This window comes from Sinocyclocheilus grahami, unplaced genomic scaffold (assembly GCF_001515645.1).
Source record: "Sinocyclocheilus grahami isolate Dianchi unplaced genomic scaffold, SAMN03320097.WGS_v1.1 scaffold488.1, whole genome shotgun sequence".
In the NCBI taxonomy this organism is placed as follows: domain Eukaryota; kingdom Metazoa; phylum Chordata; class Actinopteri; order Cypriniformes; family Cyprinidae; genus Sinocyclocheilus; species Sinocyclocheilus grahami.
The window spans coordinates 343,471-363,819 of record NW_015505667.1 but is presented as its reverse complement, the minus strand read 5'-3'; the positions used below and the strand labels follow the sequence as shown (position 1 = coordinate 363,819).

The window sequence follows — 20,349 nt, the reverse complement described above, 5'->3', positions numbered from 1 at the left end:
ATATAAATATATATATATATAGTTTTTGTTGTATTTTTGAATAAATCAATGTATTGGTTAGCAGAAGAGACTTCAAAAACATTGTTGGTATATCTTATATTAGATTTTGTGCATAATATTAAATGCATTTTACCAGCTGTGAGATAAGGTATTAATATAAAAGTCAAAAATAATTTTCCTTCTAGACCTTACAGTACAAAAGTTATTAGCATAAACACAAATTAAAATAATAATAATGCTCAATATTCAATACTCAATGTTCAATACTACCACACAAACATAAATATTGTAACACATTTCATGCAATGTTATTTCAAGGAACCAAAAAGCAATCACATCATTTGTAGCTGAGATTTTTGTGTGTGTCTGGTTGACAGATGCTGTCATTCCCTAGCAAAATATTAAAATGGTTATCATGAATCATTCCCAGTAATATGAGCGGTAATACGAGACTTTCCCAACTGTAAGCTGCACTTCAAGTCCAACTCTCTCTCAAAACACATTCCCTCTGAGCTTCTCTCCAGTCTGAGCGGGTCTTTTCCAATTTGGAGACAGAGGAGCTGGTTATAGCCCACAGCACTGCTTCAGGGGCCGGGCATTTGTAAAAATCATTTACAAAGTGTATTTTCATAACGCCATATGTATTCATGCCTATAGTAAAAAAAACAACACATATAACCAGCCTATACTCCTGCAAATCAGCTTAATATCTTCAGAATGTATCAAAATAGTTGTAGGGTTTTTTATTAGCTCTTAAATGGAAATATTTATGACTAACTATAACTGGTTATGATCAATAATAAATATTTAGATTATATCTTCGAATTAACTGTAGCAGAATCAATATTACAATTATTTGATCTGTCCGTCCACCGAGCAGACAATATAATCAATTATTAATTCAAGGAACTATTATTTTCCTGGCCGAGGAAGAATAAACTGTCATTCTTTGTGCAGTGCTAGCAGTAATTTAGCAAAATGTAGCAAGGGTTCACACATTCATTGACTTCGAATTGTGAGCAGCAAACAGAGACAATCCGTTGTGAATATAAGGGATTTAATAAATGAAACTACATCTAACATAACTAAGCAAAACACTTCTATATACACAGAATGAAACAAAGTATGGAAAAGAGAGAGAATAGAAAAAGAATGGCAGTATTTCACATCACTTAACCACAACCTTTGAAAAATCATCAAAGAATCCAATAATCACCTTAAAAGGGACTGAGATTTAAACACGCATCTGATCTGGTGCTTACGTCACCCTGCTCGTGACGTCTCGCTGCTCCATTGGACGGATTTGACACGTGCTTCAGAACGCGGTCACGCAAGGGCGTTCCCAAAGCGAATCTCGACGCAGCGTCTCGTTCCCTTGGGGAACCATGGTTACATACGTAACCTAGAGACGTTATAAACCAGGGGTGTTATAATTAAAGTCAGTGTAAAGCAATATTAAATATTTGTTCTGAGTTTGTCACACCACAGAAAAATGTGTTATTAACCACCCAGTCAAATTTTAAATAAATAAATAAATAAAACACAAAGTAAATAAAATAAGGTATGAAAATCTTCTCTTCAGTATTCTCTGCTCTCAAACACTGTGGGCCACGCCCACTCGCGGGAAAGCTGCCATCTCTCTCAACTGTCAAAAACCGCTACAACCTGAATGAATGCTGCTTCTATTAGCTTAATTTAAATTAGATGACCAAACTGTTTTGTAAATTATCACAACCATGTAATATGCATTTACGTGATAAAGGTATAGCTAGCTAGCAATGGAAAAAGCAATAACAAACTTTATTTCTTCTAGTTGCCAAAAATGAGTAACTAAAAGCAAATAACTAAAACTAAATAAATTAAAATGAATAAAAAAATAATAACATGGAATGTTCTCAGAATGTTCTAACAAGGTTCTTTCAAAGTCATGAACAAATGAATGTTCAAATTTATCTGGTTCTGGTTTGTTTAAAGTTCTCAAAACGTTACCACAAAACATTCATATATAGGTCATGGGACATTTTTCTGGAACGTTTTAGTTGGATGTTCATCTAACTTATTATTTTTATTTTTTTTAAGAGATGAAATCAAGGCTAGAAAGAACTTTCCAGCTAATGGGGAACGTTTTCAGAATGTTCTGGCAAGGTTCTCTCAAAGCTATGAACAAACATGGTTTCAGAGGGTTCTGGGAACATTCTAAAGTAACGTCTCCATAACATCTGAAAAATAATAAAATGAAACACTAAAAACTAGACATTTAAAGATCATTCAGAAATAACATTTTCATAACGTTAGCAAAATGTGCTTACAACATATTTTTGAACAAGGATTGCTTGGACTAGGTTTTTGACCATATTTAATCAAAATGCAAATATTGACTGACAGCTCCAAAAAACAACCTGAATAACAAAGCATGAGCGGTAGAAACTCTCAACGAGGGTTTGACTTCACAAAACAGTAGCACGATCTACAAAATGGCATCCTTCTTAATAACAAACCGCAGGAGGAATCACACCCACTCAGTCGAGCAGCGGTGAGACGTGTCTATGAACACCAGCCGCGTTTCTGAGTTCATATTTCGGTCCTCGGCTGTTTTTCTGTCAGACAGGGGTTCAGGTTCTGGTTTGTACCTGTCATATCTGTCAACATTTACCATCTGTGACTCAATCAATTGGAAGAGGAAGAGGACAGAGATAGTGCTCACTCAAGTACACCAGTCAAGAGTGAGTGTGTTTCAACATCAGAGGTGAAAGCGATAGAGACAGTAGTTTTAGAAGAAACACAGCCCTTAATAGAGCTTAAATGTGCTGAGAGGACAGACAACAGACTCCACTGAGACTTCAACACACTCTCAATGACAGTATCGCTCTATGTGTCTCACTTTGTTTATTATGGCAGCCTGGTCTCATGTTTATACGTAGGTATTAATACGTAACATTTACAAGCACAAAACGTACAATTTAGACGTATTTCAACATTTAAAACGTACAAATCGCTACGTATTTTTAGCTAAAAAACTTAAAAATATTAACGTATCTTTTATATAATCAAGATATTCATGTCAATGCATTATTATCATTAGATCAATAAGTGATTTAGATTTTTAGACCCCTTAACCTACCCCCAAACCTTAACCTACCTATATAGCGAATATAAAACGCAAATGACCGAAATAAACAGGAAAATAACCATTTTAGTAACAATATAGCATTAAAATATTTTATAGTCGCTAATTCCACTCCTACCTATAAACCTAAACATTTATGTTCAGTATAAGAAAAACATGACAGACAGATAAATGCAATAACAATAATTTATTTATTGCAAAAATGTCAAAAGCAGTACCAAAAGTAATCCAAATGACGATGCGTTGCACCCGCAGTCCTCTCTGGCGGAATACAGTAGGTTTGTGTGATCCAGAGCAGAATTTATGTTGTTAATCGCTGAAAATATTATCCAGATAATTTTCCCGATCCACTCCGTGAACTCGTGAAGGCGCCACAGAAACATGGCATGTCGCAATCTGTGACGAATGCAGGCGAGAGCCAATGAACGTTCGATTATCCTGCCGTAAAACCTGTCGTTTGAAGCAGCAACATTTGAATTTGTAAAGAGCGCATCAGTCAGCGCAGGCTTTGCTGCTTACGGTTAGTAGACTCGCTGCTCGGGATGGAGAAGAAGATCGCCAAATAAAGGCTTGGATTTGGGTCCGTTCTTCGCAGTCATATGGATTCGGAAGATTTGGATTACAGCGCACTAATAAAATTGTTTCACTTCATAATTATGTTGCGTTTTTGGTGTATTTTATAGTTCTATTGTCAGTCACAGCATGTCGGGGAAAAGGCCTTTTGTGGCCCATGACAATCAAAGTAAACATTACATGACAAGTAAAGGTTAAACGATTGCAGAAATGTTATTTATTTTAAGGTTTAAAGTGAAGTTGTGTTTAACATTATGTAGGCATATTCTTGGAAACAAGCTGGCAGCAGAAATCACACAACAAAACTAAATGTTATAATTTCATAAGTAAGTTAAATGAGTAAACAATTTAATAATGAAATTGAAAACAAGGTAATTCATATGACAACTAAAAACGAATTATCATGAGATCACGTTGATTATGGGCTTGCAGACACAAAATCAACATTGGTCTTATTGGAAATGATTCTTCATTCATGTTATTATAAATAAAATAACCTTTCTGAAACAACTTTTCTATGCTATTCATTATTAAGGCCCACCAATAATTTCAGACAATAATTGCATAGCTTCATTTTGACAATTTCACAATCTATATCTATCTATCTATCTATCTATCTATCTATCTATCTATCTATCTATCTATCTATCCATCCATCCATCCATCCATCCATCCATCCATCCATCCATCCATCCATCCATCCATCCATCCATCCATCCATCCATCCATCCATCCATCCAGTGGCGGTTCTACATTGAACTACACCCTGGGCGAGACCCCCTTCGAGTTTCACTTTTATGCGTGGGAGGGGCGCCCACTGGCAGAGGAGCCACGAGTACTTTTTTATATGTTCTACATGCGGTTCTACATTGAACTACACCCTGGGCGAGACCCCCTTCGAGTTTCACTTTTATGCGTGGGAGGGGCACCCACTGGCAGAGGAGCCACGAGTACTTTTTTATATGTTCTACATTTCATGTATTTATGTAACACATGTTCTACATTAAAAAAATTAAGTTAGAATGAACAATAACTGCTGTACAAAGAGTAACAAAAAGAAAGAAAACCTACCTACACTCTTAAAAATAAAGGTGCTTCACGATGCCATAGAAGAACCTTTTTGTCTAAATGGTTCCATAAAGAACCTTTAACATCTGAAGAACCTTTCTGTTTCACAAAAGGTTCTTTGTGGCGAAAGAAGGTTCTTCAGATTACAAAAAGGTAAGAAAGAGATGGTTCTTTAAAGAACCTTTGACTGAATGGTTCTTTGTGGAACCAAAAATGGTTCTTCTATGGCATCGCTTGAAGAACCTTTTGAAGCACCTTTATTTTTAAGATTGTAATGCAGAAAAGCCTCTTCTTTTTCCGAATTGCGCAGATGACCACTATCTTTCTTTCACCTCTTCTGATACATTTTGAGTCAAATCGTTTTCTGTGTTCTGAAGTTCAATCGAGTTCTGTGTTCAAATGCACACAATAGGCTTAAGCTTGCCGCAAAACATCGGCAAAAGTAATTACCATAAATGCGTCAAGGGAAAACAGTAAGGAGATATTTGAGTTATTTACTAATAAACGAGTGTTTTCTGAGTTGGTGTCGCAAGGATGAAGTTGTCGATCCTGACTCAACCATCTCCTCATTAGACGCACCTTTAAAGAGAAGTGCATCTTTACGGATTATGATCATAATGAAAGTGTTTCTGTTTTTGATTTGTTTGATTTCGGATTACAAAAAGGTAAGAAAGAGATGGTTCTTTAAAGAACCTTTGACTGAATGGTTCTTTGTGGAACCAAAAATGGTTCTTCTATGGCATCGCTTGAAGAACCTTTTGAAGCACCTTTATTTTTAAGATTGTAATGCAGAAAAGCCTCTTCTTTTTCCGAATTGCGCAGATGACCACTATCTTTCTTTCATCTCTTCTGATACATTTTGAGTCAAATCGTTTTCTGTGTTCTAAAGTTCAATCGAGTTCTGTGTTCAAATGCACACAATAGGCTTAAGCTTGCCGCAAAACATCGGCAAAAGTAATTACCATAAATGCGTCAAGGGAAAACAGTAAGGAGATATTTGAGTTATTTACTAATAAACGAGTGTTTTCTGAGTTGGTGTCGCAAGGATGAAGTTGTCGATCCTGACTCAACCATCTCCTCATTAGACGCACCTTTAAAGAGAAGTGCATCTTTACGGATTATGATCATAATGAAAGTGTTTCTGTTTTTGATTTGTTTGATTTCGTTAAGTAGTAATTTAAAGCGTTCTATAGATATATTTATCATGTCTGTGAGGCATGTATTCGCTGAGTTTCGGTTCATTTTTGTGAAGCGCTCCTGTTCAAGACGAGACGGCAGAAAGCGCATCATGTTTGATTTCTTTATTTTATAAAAGCACAACGTTTTGTTGATATTGTGAGTAAACACAAATAAAAGTAGACCATTTACAGTTACGAATTATGTATTACTCTTACCTTTATGAGCAAAAATGACGGTGTATCCATTGAAAAAAATTGCAAGTGATCGCGCTGGCGCCTCCATGTCCTGCAAAGTGTCTCCGCACAAACTATTGGATATAACGCACATTTATCTAGGTTTAACATTTAAACATTGTTATATGCTTGAACTGTTTTATATCTATAGATTTTATTTTAGTCAAGTCGTGATGATTTGAGAAGGCTAAATTGATCAAACATATGCTCACTGTCTGCAGCTGGCTGCTTGGTCGTTACTTTAAATGCGTAACGTTAATTAGGCTATGTGAGTACTGCTCATGTCTGAAAATAATATATGAAAAACAAAATTATTTTACATAAAAACATTAGGCTATAGCTTATATTTATTTAGTACATTTTTAAATGAATGTAAAAACTAATATGAATTGTAAAACTGAAAGTATTTATTTTTTATTGTGTTCAGCATGGTGGGCCGCATTTGAATTCGTGACGGGCCGCATGCAGGCCGCAGGTTGAGAACCACTGCTCTATACAGTGGATACCCCCTCCCCTTGTCCGTTCCATTTGGGAGAGACCCAGAGGTGAACTGTCCCCCGCGCCGCCAATTCCCCACACAGTGAAATGATAGAAAATAGAAAACCGCTTCGTGGCGGCGGCGCAGAGGATTTTTAATTTTTTTTAACTGCTCGTGCCGCCCCCTATGTATCATGAAAAAATGCCGCCCCGGGAGGCTGCCCAGTTCGCCCGTGCCAAAAACCGCTACTGCATCCATCCATCCATTGTCTGTCTGTCTATCTATCTATTGTAAAAGTAATCAAATTAAATCAATCTTGCTATTGTATATATATATATGGCTTTATATATGAACATTACGTATTTATTTTATTTGTTTGTTTTTTTTTACCTAAATTGGAATGAAGGAAAGGACAAACCAAATAAGGAAATGCATATAGTTGTATTGTAAATATGGTCAGCTAAATAAATAAATAAATAAATTGAAAATTGCAATATTTAAATATTTAAAGAAATAAATAAAGAAAGAAAGAAAGAAATAGAAAATCTTGATAGTGTGTATATATATATATATATATATAGCTTTATATATGTATATTATTTATAAATATGTAATAATATGTAATACTCTTTTGTTTATTCACCTAAATTATATACTTGTATTGTACTGTACATACTCTCAGATGAAGCAAACAAACAAACAAATAAATATGGTTAAAATTGCAATATAAAACTAATAAAATGTTAAATGTTTTGAAATGTAAACATATAAATGAAAGACATGGATAAGTAAGTAAATTATATATATATCCTATGCCATGCTATGATCACTTGCATTACTCAAATAATTTTTCACAAACCAAACAATGATTGCTTTGACTGATGGTCACTAATGGACATGAAATCATTTCCTCTCATTTGTCCAAGGCAGAAGGGATGTTGGGTGGCACATGTGAACATCTGCAGCTCCACAGCTGACAGCTGGATATGTCGTTATGGAGATGGCCACCGATGGCAACAGCCCTGCTGACCTCGTCACATTAGAGCTTGCCGGGCATCCCAGCTGTCACTCACAGGAATTATGAGGAATAATTACCTCCACTCAAAACTGACAATAGCACTGTACATTTGCATTTGCTATCTCAAATCGTATAAGAACATCTGATGCATGACTAACTTCATACTTAAAGGGGTCATGAACTGAGAAATCGAAATTCCCTTGATCTTTTGACATATTGTACTATACAACAATTGTACTATAGAAACATCATGTAATTTTCGGAACTCAAATATTTCTCATTAGTCTATAAACAGCTTATATTGAAGCCAGTCTGCCAAAAGGACAAATTGTGGAATGTGCCACTTTATGACGTACCACCTCCACAGAAGAAGATCAACGCCTGCTTCTACATTGCTGCCTGTTTAGCCCCGCCCACTGATTCACACATGTGTAAGTAACGAGAAAGGCAAACACAAGTCTAAACATAAATCAAATGATAAAGATGGCTCCGAAGACAACAAGACACGGTGCAGTGCCAAGCTGTGGAAAAACAGTATTTGCATTGCCTTCTTTCTGGATGAACTTTATTTTTAATGAAGTTCCAGACCATGTCCATAAGAACTTGGTGATTTGTTCACTTCATTTTACCAGGGATTTGTTTACAAAAAAGGCACAATTCAATGCAGGAGTTTCCGAAATATTGAAACTAAAAGACAATGCTGTGCTGACTATTTTGGACCCGACATTAATGTCGCCCCACACAAGTAATTGTTTTTATTACATGGTCACGATTGCTTTATCTGTAATTATAGATCATTTGATATGCTCTGAGTATTTATGCGTTTTTAACCTGAATCACATCAGCATCCTTCTTTGAAAGATGTAGGCTGTCAAACATACACAACTGTTAGCCAATCATAGCAGTGGGCGTTTACTTCCGAGTCTACAATCTGCCACGCCTATTCAAAAAGTGTGTTCCGGTGAGGGGGGTCAAAACAAGACAGGAAATAGCCTATTACTTATAAATGATGATGTTTTTTATATACAAATCTTGATAACATAATAAGTAGACCTCAGAGAACAGTACAAAATAATTAAAAATAAATAAATAACAAAAAAGGCAGTTCATGACCCCTTTAAGCGAGAGATAAAAACGGCTCATTTTGAGGAAAGCATATTAGAAAGTGTTGCACAACTCCAGGGAGTTACGCAACACAATCAGATGCATTTCTAAGTGTTATCTAACTGCTAAATGCAGCTTTTCATTCGAGTAACTGACAGACATGACATAAAAACTTTAAACCTTTTTGGACAAAAATATTTCCTCTAAAAAACAGACAGAAAATGAAATGCACTGTTGAATGTTACAAAAGCAGAGCAGATGCATTTAGATACGAGCCATTATGACCTTATTTAGGATAATGCAAATATAATGCATAATATAAGTTCTCTATTTAGTTTGAATACATTAAAAATCAACTGAAAAAATGTATAATATAAATAAAAAAGGTTAATGTACATGCTCAAAAATATAATATAATATAATGCTTGTTGTTGTGAGATCAACATTAGCCTCTTAAATGCATCACTATTGCCATTTAAGCCTTTCTAAAATCTAGGTTAATGTACATGCTCAAAAATATAATATAATATAATATAATGCTTGTTGTTATGAGATCAACATTAGCCTCTTAAATGCATCACTATTGCCATTTAAGCCTTTCTAAAATCTAATGTAATTCACTCTTCATTTATATCTTATGCACAAGGACACCGCGTGAAAGGGAAGCAAATAATATTGACTTTAATTTTCATGAATTGAGGTGGCCGTGAGCTCCTATTTCACATGGAGACAAAGCCATGCAATTAAAAAGAAATGAGCAAATAAAATCAATGCGGATCACTTACATTGTGGTGACAAAGGACTCACCAAAGGACAACATAGGCCTACATCTTAATTAGCCTTTGTAATTAGCCCAATGCATGAAGGAAAATCCGATACCAAGACAGGATGGTTTCGCTGACTCAGCGTTAAATAAAGACATGATTCAAGTTTAACATTCACAAAGAGGAGCCTATGTTTGGAGTAGCACCCTCACAGATGACCAAATACATTTGACCACATATATAATGTTATATAGTATAATATTAGTTAATGTATAATGTTATGTAGTATAATATTAGCTTTAGCACTAAATAGGGATGTCCCGATCAGGTTTTTTTGTGTCCCCATATAGACATTATAAATGGACTGTGTGGTCAAAATTATGAATAAAGGACTACTGATTTAAACTTTTTGTGTTTTATATGTACAATAAGCAGAATAATTGCACAAAAAGGGAGATGAGGTTAGAAAGCATTAAGCTTGTGTCAGAATGCCAGTAGGTCAGTCAAATCCGAAGCAAGACGCAACCTATAGTACTATGAGCATTATAACAATGACGTCGAGAGATTCGTTACTAAAGTGCACATCAAATATGTTAAACATGGAAGCTGTAGCGTGTGTATGAGGAGCTATAACATACCTCAATGGCTCTCGTGTGTCACGCACCAGAGATGGTCTTATTACTGGGAGATACGAGGGCTCTAGTATTTACCTTTGGAGAAAGCATTGAATTTCAGTCAGAGTTGTGCGACAGTCAATCGGACATCATAGGAATAATGTAAACTGAATCCTCCCTGATAGCACACGTATTTGACCTTTGCATTTACATCTTCAAGATGTATTTTTTAACACCAGAGATGGTCTTATTACTGGGAGATACGAGGGCTCTAGTATTTACCTTTGGAGAAAGCATTGAATTTCAGTCAGAGTTGTGCGACAGTCAATCGGACATCATAGGAATAATGTAGAAGTGCCGTAAACTGAATCCTCCCTGATAGCACACGTATTTGACCTTTGCATTTACATCTTCAAGATGTATTTTTTAGAGTGTTTGCTCATCTGCAATACATCTACAGGACGTTTCCTATAAGATGAGAAAGAGACGTTTAGAAAATGTCTTTAAGATGTTTATTATTTAGAATGTATGTAAAACTGACATCTTACAGACGTCTATGCCTTCCAGTGGTTTTGTCACACAAGCACATTTAAACGTCTTCTTTTCCTTTTAACGGCGGTTGGCAAACCTACTGGAAGGTGCATACCAGCACCTACTGCACAACACCACCATGACAGTTGCAGTAAAATAATGATCGGGCTTAGGATGGCTTAATCGGCCCTGATCCTGATCCTTGAGATCAGCTTGGGACATCCTAGGGCTGGACAATAATTCTAGCATGGGTATATTTGTAGCAATAGCCAAAAATACATTGTATGGGTCAAAATTATCGATTTTTTTTTATATGCCAAAAATCATTAGGATATTAAGTAAAGATCATGTTCCATGAAGATATTTTGCAAATTTTCTACCGTAAATATATCAAAAATGTATTATCATTAGTAATATACATTGCTAAGGCCTTCCTTTGGACAACTTTAAAGGCAATTTTCTCAATATTTAGATTATTTTTCACCCTAAGTGTCCAGATATTCAAATTGTTGTATCTCGGCCAAATATTGTCCTACCCTAACAAACCATACATCAATGGAAAGCTTATTTATTAAAAATTTGACCATTATGACTGGTTTTGTGGTCCAGGGTCACATATATTTATAAAACAAAAATGGTTATATATACATGCATTAATGCCCATGCACAAATACAAAACTATAATGAAATATTTTTAGTTCTATATTTTATAGTATAAAAATGTGAATGAATGAATGAATGAACGCTTTATGCCCATGCTCAAAAACATGCTCCATGCTCCATGCTCATGTCCACATGGCAAGGGCATGTCGTCAGGCATTCATTATACTATGGCGTCTTTTTCTGACACTGAATATCCCAACAAGGTACTGACGAGAAAAATGATAATGATATGTTGGTCATAAAAGCGAGCAGAGGCTGTTTATCATGAAAGCATGTGAGTGATGTTGAGTCCACATCCATCCCCTCATCCAGCACATAATGTCTCCTACATCCTTCACTGACCTCAACACATTCTGTTCAATGACGTCAACTTATCATGTGCTCACGATTGAATGAAAGCTGTCAAGAACATATTCTGCCCACATTTCACCCTCAAAATCGATATAAAAATATAAAATAAAATAAAAAATATATCAACATATAAGAAAAACATGTCAACTCATCTTAATGGTCCATCTTAATTAGGCTATTAAGATATGCATATAAACTTCACAGCAAAAATAAAATCAAACATTAGTATAAAAAAAAAATATATATATATATATATATATATATATCAAAATAGCTACAAAAGTAAAAGCAGATAAGTTTGTATTCAAAGTTAAAAAGCAAACACACAAAAAAAATGTTTAATGTTTCAAATAAAGGATCTCAGATGTGAGTATCTTCTAAATCCTACTGCTGATTCTACATTACTGCTCTAACATAACACTTTTAATTTCAACTAACTAAAAATAACTTTTTTTCTGCTTAGTAGTCTTTCGCTTCCACTTGATTTGTGTGTGTGTGTGTGTGTGTGTATGTATGTATGTATAATGAGAACTGAGGAGAACATTTGATAAACTATAATGAAAATAAACACTTTCACATTGCAAAAATAAATAATCATAATAATAAATAAAAGCTTAATTTTCTAATTATTTTTTATTTAGTTTTATTTAAAGTAAAAACAAAATAATAATCTTGAATTTTTACACAAATACATTTCCTAATATGACTTGTTGACAGTGTAGTGTGCTTCAGTGTTTGAGCACATCAGTAGAACACTTCAGATTACAAACCTAACAGCTCTTCATATGCAGCCTAGCATGTGTGCGTGTGTGTGTGTGTGTGGTTTCTCCTCTGTGGCTACTTCACAACTCTACATGTTTTCCAGTGCATGATGGAGAGCAGAGCTGTAAATGCTGCAGTACACAGATGCGCCCAGCATCACTCACATATTCAACAAATCCCTAATCACGTCCTAATGATACTTATGAGCTAATAGAATCACCCACACACCATGCTGCTGATTCAACACCACTGAAATCCACTAAATATTTGCTTCATCTGCTCTCAGAGTAGCTATTGTGTTACTCCAAGACTTTCAAAGAGTGTTTTCTGTCTGACTGGATAAGGCACATTAAAATCCACTGTAATATAGCTAAAAAAACAAAACAAAAAAAAACATTTGTGAGCGAATGTCAGTTAAATTCTACACTACTGTAAGTATAAGATTTAAATTATTTTAAAAGAAGTCTCTTCTGCTCACTAAGACAGCATTTATTTGATTAAAAATACAATAAAATCAGTAATATTGTGAAAAATTATTACAATAATGTAACTGCATAACATTTTTTATAAATAGGCAAGCGTTTTTGACTTCATCAAATCTATTTCCTATTATAAATGACATACTAAAAAGTTTGCATTTATTTTATAAAAAATACAGTAAAATAGTAATATTGTGAAATATTATTACAATCTAAAATAACCGTTTTCTGTGTGAATATATTGTGAAATGTAATCAAGCTGAATTTTCAGCATCATTACTCCAGTCTTCAGGGCCACGTGATCCTTCAGAAATAATTATAATATGCTGATTTCCTGCTCAAGAAATATTATTATTATCAGTGTTGAAAACAGTTGTGCTGCTTTATACTTCAGAAACTGTGATGCATTTTACTTTTCAGGATTATTTGATGAAATCATTATACATGTCTTTACTGTCTCTTTTGATTAATTTAATGTGTCTTTGCTGAATAAAAATAGTAATTTCTTTTAAAAAATAGTAATGTATATTATTGCCTCCCTCAATTCACTTAAAAAATAATTTGCTAAACATAAGTAAATACATGTAAATAAATGCATATTAATGCACTCAGTTCCTTGGCGATCAATGACAGTCTATACAGGTTAGTGAAGTATATGACGAAAGCACAGTTAGTAATTCTTGCAGTTAAGCATCACTTTGAAGCATAACGTCTAATAACTCTGTTTTAGTATATGTAAAATGATAATATTATTATACCTACAACCACTACAGAAACTCATATTCATCTCGTCTAAGGCCATGTTCATATCACATTCAGGTCAAAGTGTTCCTTCCAGAATTTCCCCTTGAGGATCAATAAAGCCGAGGAAATCTATGTATTTAATCAGCATGGCTTACATTGAGTTTGCTGTTGATGTGACTATGTAACAGTGGGACCTTTTCAGGAGGTCAAGGAGGGATTAGAATCAAAAACTCATTTGAGTTCAACATGGATTAAAACTGAAATTACTGCACTATAAGATTAAGACTTGCATGTTTTATTTTCCTAAAGACATTATGCAACATTTTCTACTACACCTTTACTAAAATTAAATATTTTTATCTCACGTTTTAGTAACTGCTGAGTATTAGGCTCACTAGCATGTTTCTTGGAGCAATGCTAATGCTTCAAAGATGTCAAAGTGCTCATTTTACTCTAATGGAAGTGTTTTAAAGGGGTCATATTATGCGATTTCAAGTTTGCCTTTCTCTTTGGAGTGTTACAAGCTGATTGTGCATAGATAAGATCCCTGAAGTTGCAAAGACTATAAAGTCTCAAAACCAAAGAGATATTCTTTATAAAAGTTAAGACTCTGCCACGCCCCCCTAAAACGGCTCGTTCTAACACGCCCCCACATATCTACCTCACTATGTGGAAATATTAGCATAATGCCGCCCAAATGTGCACGCAAAGAAAGAAGGCGTGGTTTCAGTAACCGCAGTTAGTGTTGAAGCAGCCATGTCAGGGAGACGCTGTGTGTTTCTAGGCGAAAGCAAAAGCACTTTATTTGGCCTTCCAGAAAGTAGATGCATTTAGGAATCTTTAAGATTACTTACAACAGAACAGCAATGCATTTTATGGATGACCGTTTCGTGAACCTAGGAGAGGAGGTCATTTTTATTTTGCTATGACATTCTGGCGCTTCTGAATCAGCTACTGTTTTGTTATTAGTTTAAGTATTTGCTATTGACTGTTCAAATGCGGAATTTTGCGCATTGTGTGTTTGTGTGCGCGCGCATGTGTGTGTGTGTGAGAGAGAGAGAGAGAGAGAGAGTACAATAATATACAGTATTTGAAAAATAATGTGTTTTTTGAACATTAAAGCATGTCGACATATTCTGTTACACCAAATACACAAAATAATGATCTTTAAAAAAGCATCATATGACCCCTTTTACATCAAATGCAATGTATATTGTTCTATAAATGTCTATATACTATATATGTATATCAATGGTGATTGGTGACTTTTTTAACCGGGTATGCTGAGTGATAAGACCCCCAAAGGCTTTTAGGACACTCAAAAGGGATCACAGATGACAAATTAGAATCACCGTGGCAGGTGATTTAAAAGTATGCACATTTCCTACCTTATTGGTAAATTAAATTAATCTCCAATCCTTCTTTTATCGTTTCAAGTTTATCCATTATTTGAATGCAAGAAAAATATAGCTGGTTTTCCAAGTAAAAACCGCCAAATAACGTTTACACGTAGTTACGTTATGATACGTAATCAGAGGGTGGGGAGATGGGGGGATTCCCCCGCTCTATATGTCTCTGCATCTGCTAAATTATAAATTTTTTATTCCCAGTCAATAGGAGTTAAAATCCCCACCCGGGTGACACTACTCCAATAACAGACCATGCAAAATACCAAACAAATATTTAAAATTGTGCAAAGTAAAGTTGCAACCTTGCAAACAATAATAAAATCAGAGAATGAATTTAATTGTAAGCGACACGAGCATACGCAAAACAAAGGGAACAATATGATGTTTGTTATTATTAAAATTTTATATTTTATAAACTTTTTTTTTTTTACCACTTAGGCAATAACGTTGACAATAACGTATATCTTCAACATACGTATGTATGTATACGTTTTCAGTGGACTTTTAAATTTTGCTTTGCTTGAGAAAACAATATACAGTTACAGTGTTTTTTTTTTTCTTTTGATTTAATCGAGTTGGTTTTGCATCAAACACAATGTGATTTTCGGCAATCGAGATCTGACAGGAACAGCAAATTTTTCCGCTTGGGCGAGCGCTTTGCGAACAGCTTACCTCGCACATTAAATCTGCCGCAGACCAGCAAATCACTGAGAACGCGTTACAATCCTGACGAGTCATAGCAACAGAGCTCAATCGGAGAATATGCTCGCCCGGAAGCAACCACAACTGGTAGATTTAAAGAAAATTAATCATTGTACGTACTTATTCCTAACTCTTTAAGCTTTAAGTTACATTTCAAATGACAAGGGATCAACTTATAATCATGTTTATATTAATTATCCCATGAACTTATTCTCTCAAATGGCCTGGGTATGCGGAGCATTCGCAGCTTATATAATCAGAACGCCACTGATGTATATACAGTATGTCTGATCTTTTGTTGTCCCTGCAGTGCTGTTTGCATGAAAGTCACTTTATAAATAACTGTTCTCATGCTAGCATTGGGAAACGTTGAAAGATGCATTAAGTTGTAGAGCCAAAATCATTACATTTATATTTTCAGAATTATAACAATATATTCACAATTTACATTTATATATTTAGGCTTATAACTATATATTCACAATTTACATTTATATATTCAGAATTATAACTATATATTTAGATTTACATTTATATATTCAGAATTACAACTATACATTCAGATTTACATTTATATATTCAGAATTATAACTATATATTCAGATTTACTTCTATGTATTCAGACATATAAGTATATATTCAGATTTACTTCTATATATTCAGACATAACAATATATTTAGACTTATAAATATACAGTATATTCACAATTTACATTTATATATTCAGGTTTTCATCTATATATTCAGATTTATATATAATTATTTCCTGTTTGGCACCTCATACATACATATGTGTTATATAATATTTATATGTGCATATTATGCATGTTATATAATGTTATATGTGTATATTTATATATATATATATATACAGTGGGTACGGAAAGTATTCAGACCCCCTTAAATTTTTCACTCTTTGTTATATTGCAGCCATGATCAGATCAAATGCTTCTGAATGCATTGCATAGAAATTCACTCTGATCCTTCTGAAAATATAAACTGGATTTGGCCATTATAAGCTCTTCTATGTGTCATAATATGTTTTCTGTTTAATTTCACTGTATATATGTACATCTCAACAAATAAGAAATAAAAATAAGTCATCAGAGTTTCATAAGAAGTAATGCATTGCATAGAAAATCATTTTGGTCCTTCAGAAAGTCATTGTATAATTTATACACCGTGTACACACACATGTAAGTCCAAGACCTAATGGGCATCAGTAAACAAACCCTTTATGCAGTAAAAACTGTGTCCTTGTGCACACAAAACCTTTAAGGCGTCATGCAGTATAATTGAGACTCAGAAGCAGAAAGAGACTAATGCTCATAGGATGAAGCTGAAATGATACTTCCTCTGCTGTCTGACCCCAGCCCAGAGGTGGCGTATTCATCAGGATAAGAATAAACCAGCAGCCTGATGTTTCTCATTTCCTGTGAAACTCTAACGTATTGGTTCTGATGAAATGCCACATCCGTCTTTTTTCTTCCCAAACAGCGTGATCTCATTTTTTTTTTCTTTTTGCAGCTCAAGGCTAATGGTGGCATAACGTCTCCTGCAGTTTCTTGAATTTAGATAATTCCGAAACCCTGCGGCTTCATAAGAAAATTAATAACACAGATAATTAATTTCTCACAATGGTTACATTTGTTCTGTGGAATCACATCCTGGTGGGAAACTTCAGCGCTTTGCAGTAGGAATCTTTAATTGCTGACCAAAAATACATCACAAAATATGATTTCTCAGAGGAGAGCTAACAAGCCACAATTAGCAAATAAAAGATCCTAGCATGAGGCACTTGCAAAGTTGTTTTATTGCATGCAACAAATTCAATACAAGATGGCTGAATATGTAAATTCAACATGCATCTATTGCATATTTAAAAAAATTACAGTCAATCAATAAATAAAAAAAATCTACGAACATTAGAAATGTTGTCTTGGTAACTAACAGATTTATTACTGAAACTAAAATGAAAGTATATTAACATTAAATAGAAATATAAATGACTGATAAAAAAAAAAAAACGAGAGACTAAAGTGATAAAAGCACGTAATACATTTACAGAAAATTCAACTAAAACTAAACTAAAATTAACTATTTTTACTTTTTAAATTTAAATGTAAAGTTTTAGTCTTTTTGTGTTTTTGTTTGTGTTTAATTTATGTGTTTTTGCCATTTTTATTAGATTTTTTGATGAATTTTATTTAGGTTTTAGTTATTTTTGTACATCAAGTTAAATTAAAGAAATGTTGCTTTGGTAACTAGCTCAAATTTTATTTTATTATATTATTGTATTTTAGTTAATGTTTATTTTACTTCAAGTAACATAAATGTTGCATATGTTGCACAAATCAGAGACCTCAACATGAACATTTCTCTGATCTGAGCTGTTATCCACATTCATTTTACAGCTCTATACTTTATTCCATGCATGTTAGGAGACACATCTGAGCTGAAGTTGATAAAGAAACATGCATGAGAGCTCCACTAAGTCTCCTGAACTATAGCAGAGCAGCTTTTCCTCTGGGAACTGCTATAATTACACTGCATTAACCCATATCGCATATGTACGCCCTTGAGTTAGCGGTACTGGCATCGTCCATTAAAAAACCCATGCGGTCGACGTAATCAACTCAATACTGCCAATTTCCAAAAGGCCTTCAGGCTACTTCTGTGAAAGTTTGGTAAACCACACAATTTCTACAATCGATACAGTGAATGAGGCTGGACCTGCACAAGACGCCGTCTGAATGTCTTCACAGGCCTGCCAATCAATGCAGGTGAGAAGGGCACATCAACAGAGGCTGTGGGTAAATGCCACGTATGCCACATGGAGCAAAGGTCAGTCCATACCGACGGCCTGTCTGAGCCCACTGCACAATGCCATGCTATTTCAAACAAAAACTAGCATATGTGCGGCCATTCTATAAATATTCAAAACAAAATGAATTATCCTCTTTTGCTAATCGAACTGTGGCACCATAAAGCCGGTCGATATCTCTCAGCAGGGGAGAGAAATACTGATTTAAAATCTATAGCGCAGACAATGAGCTCTAAAAAATACAAAACAAGAAAGGCAAACTAAATGGATGCCATATCAGGACATTTAAAAAAATTAAAAAAAATTCACAAATGAATGATTAATTTAAAGAGTTTTGCTTTCCAAGTTATACAACGCGTGCACATTGGCATCACTTTTCACATTGAGTATGTTGCAGAGCTTTGGCGGGAACATAAATATGGACTTTCGCAGCATTCGTTTCTGTGGGTGGACAGCATTAAGCTGTTAAAGCTAACGCCTATAGGTCATATGAATCAAGCTGAACCATCACTAAAACTAAAATCATGTGATCCTGCCATGTGGTCCTTTTGTTCTTGTGTCTTGTTCTCATTGGTTCCTTTGTTGTATGTGTCACAAGGTGTGTTCAACTTGAAGCAGCGCTGCACAGACCGATCAGTGTATAACATTAAAGTACCACGAGAGCCATGTGAAATTGTAAGGAGCCGTCTACTCTCTATAGCTCTCGCGGTACTTTGATGTCATACAACGATCGGTCTGCGCCGCGCCGCTTCAAGTCGAACACACCTACATTAGGCTTATTCGACTTCATGCAGCGCCACAAAGATAGGCTACCGCCTGACAAAAGCAATGCATTCTGGTTAGAACATTAGTCCGACTTTGATCGGCGCTGCAGCCGCCTTACGATTACATGTGCAATCAAAGTACTGCGAGAGCAAAACGAGACCAGCCACATAGGTTAGGCACTGCAGTTGCTCAAAAGCGGCTGCGAAAGTCTTGATGATGACACACTTTATTCTCATTGGTTAGATTCTTCGATGACAAGCACAACGTGTGTTGCGTGTTTATTCTAACAATTCAATTCCAATAATGCTAACAAATCTCTGTTTTTATAACAGTAAAAGCTTTTTAGTGTAATCGCACTGTTATCTTAAGTCATTTTTATTTTATTAGTCATTAATAAAATAATTAGTCAATTTTATGAGTCATTAGTCATTTTACTATATTACTGAACAGATGGCACTGTATTAAACAGTGTGTAAAACGTGTTTCTGCTGCTCATGAAAACATTTCTGTGTATTTGACAAATAATGCATTTAATTCACTTTATCTGTGATAGAGTATGCAAACATTGCGAGAGCGTCACTACCGGGAGCAGAATGTGTCAGAAAGCAGCTTGACGTCTCCGACTGCAAGCGGCTACTCTCACCAGCCGGTGGCAGGCTAGTGTAGTGCATCTCGAACAAGCCTATTCTCTTTGGTTGGATTGTATCATGTGACCCCTTTGTTTGATACAAATAGCCCTTGTGTTACTTTGTGCTTTGACTAGCTTTGTTCGATGTACCAATGTTGGTGAGTTTGCCATGTTTTGCCAAGTTCCTGTTTATTTTGAGCCTGTTCATGTTTGGGATTAAACTGCACATGTTTTCTAATGCAACTAGCCTCAGTAGATTATATATATATATATATATATATATATATTATTATTATTATTATTATTATTATTATTATTTATTTATTTATTTAT

The 20,349-nt window shown here is 34.7% G+C and overlaps 1 protein-coding gene and 1 long non-coding RNA gene across 2 annotated transcripts in view; both read right to left on the bottom strand.

Moving 5' to 3' along the window:
- Nucleotides 1–20,349, bottom strand: part of LOC107553997 (glypican-6-like) — a 277,663-nt gene that overhangs the window by 49,560 nt on the left and 207,754 nt on the right. The window lies entirely within an intron of this gene.
- On the bottom strand, nt 5,067–15,483 carry LOC107554001 (uncharacterized). Its single transcript, XR_001605021.1, has 3 exons — nt 15,473–15,483; nt 12,826–12,835; nt 5,067–5,132 (listed from the first exon to the last, which is right to left on the bottom strand). It is a non-coding gene; the product is annotated as an uncharacterized lncRNA (long non-coding RNA).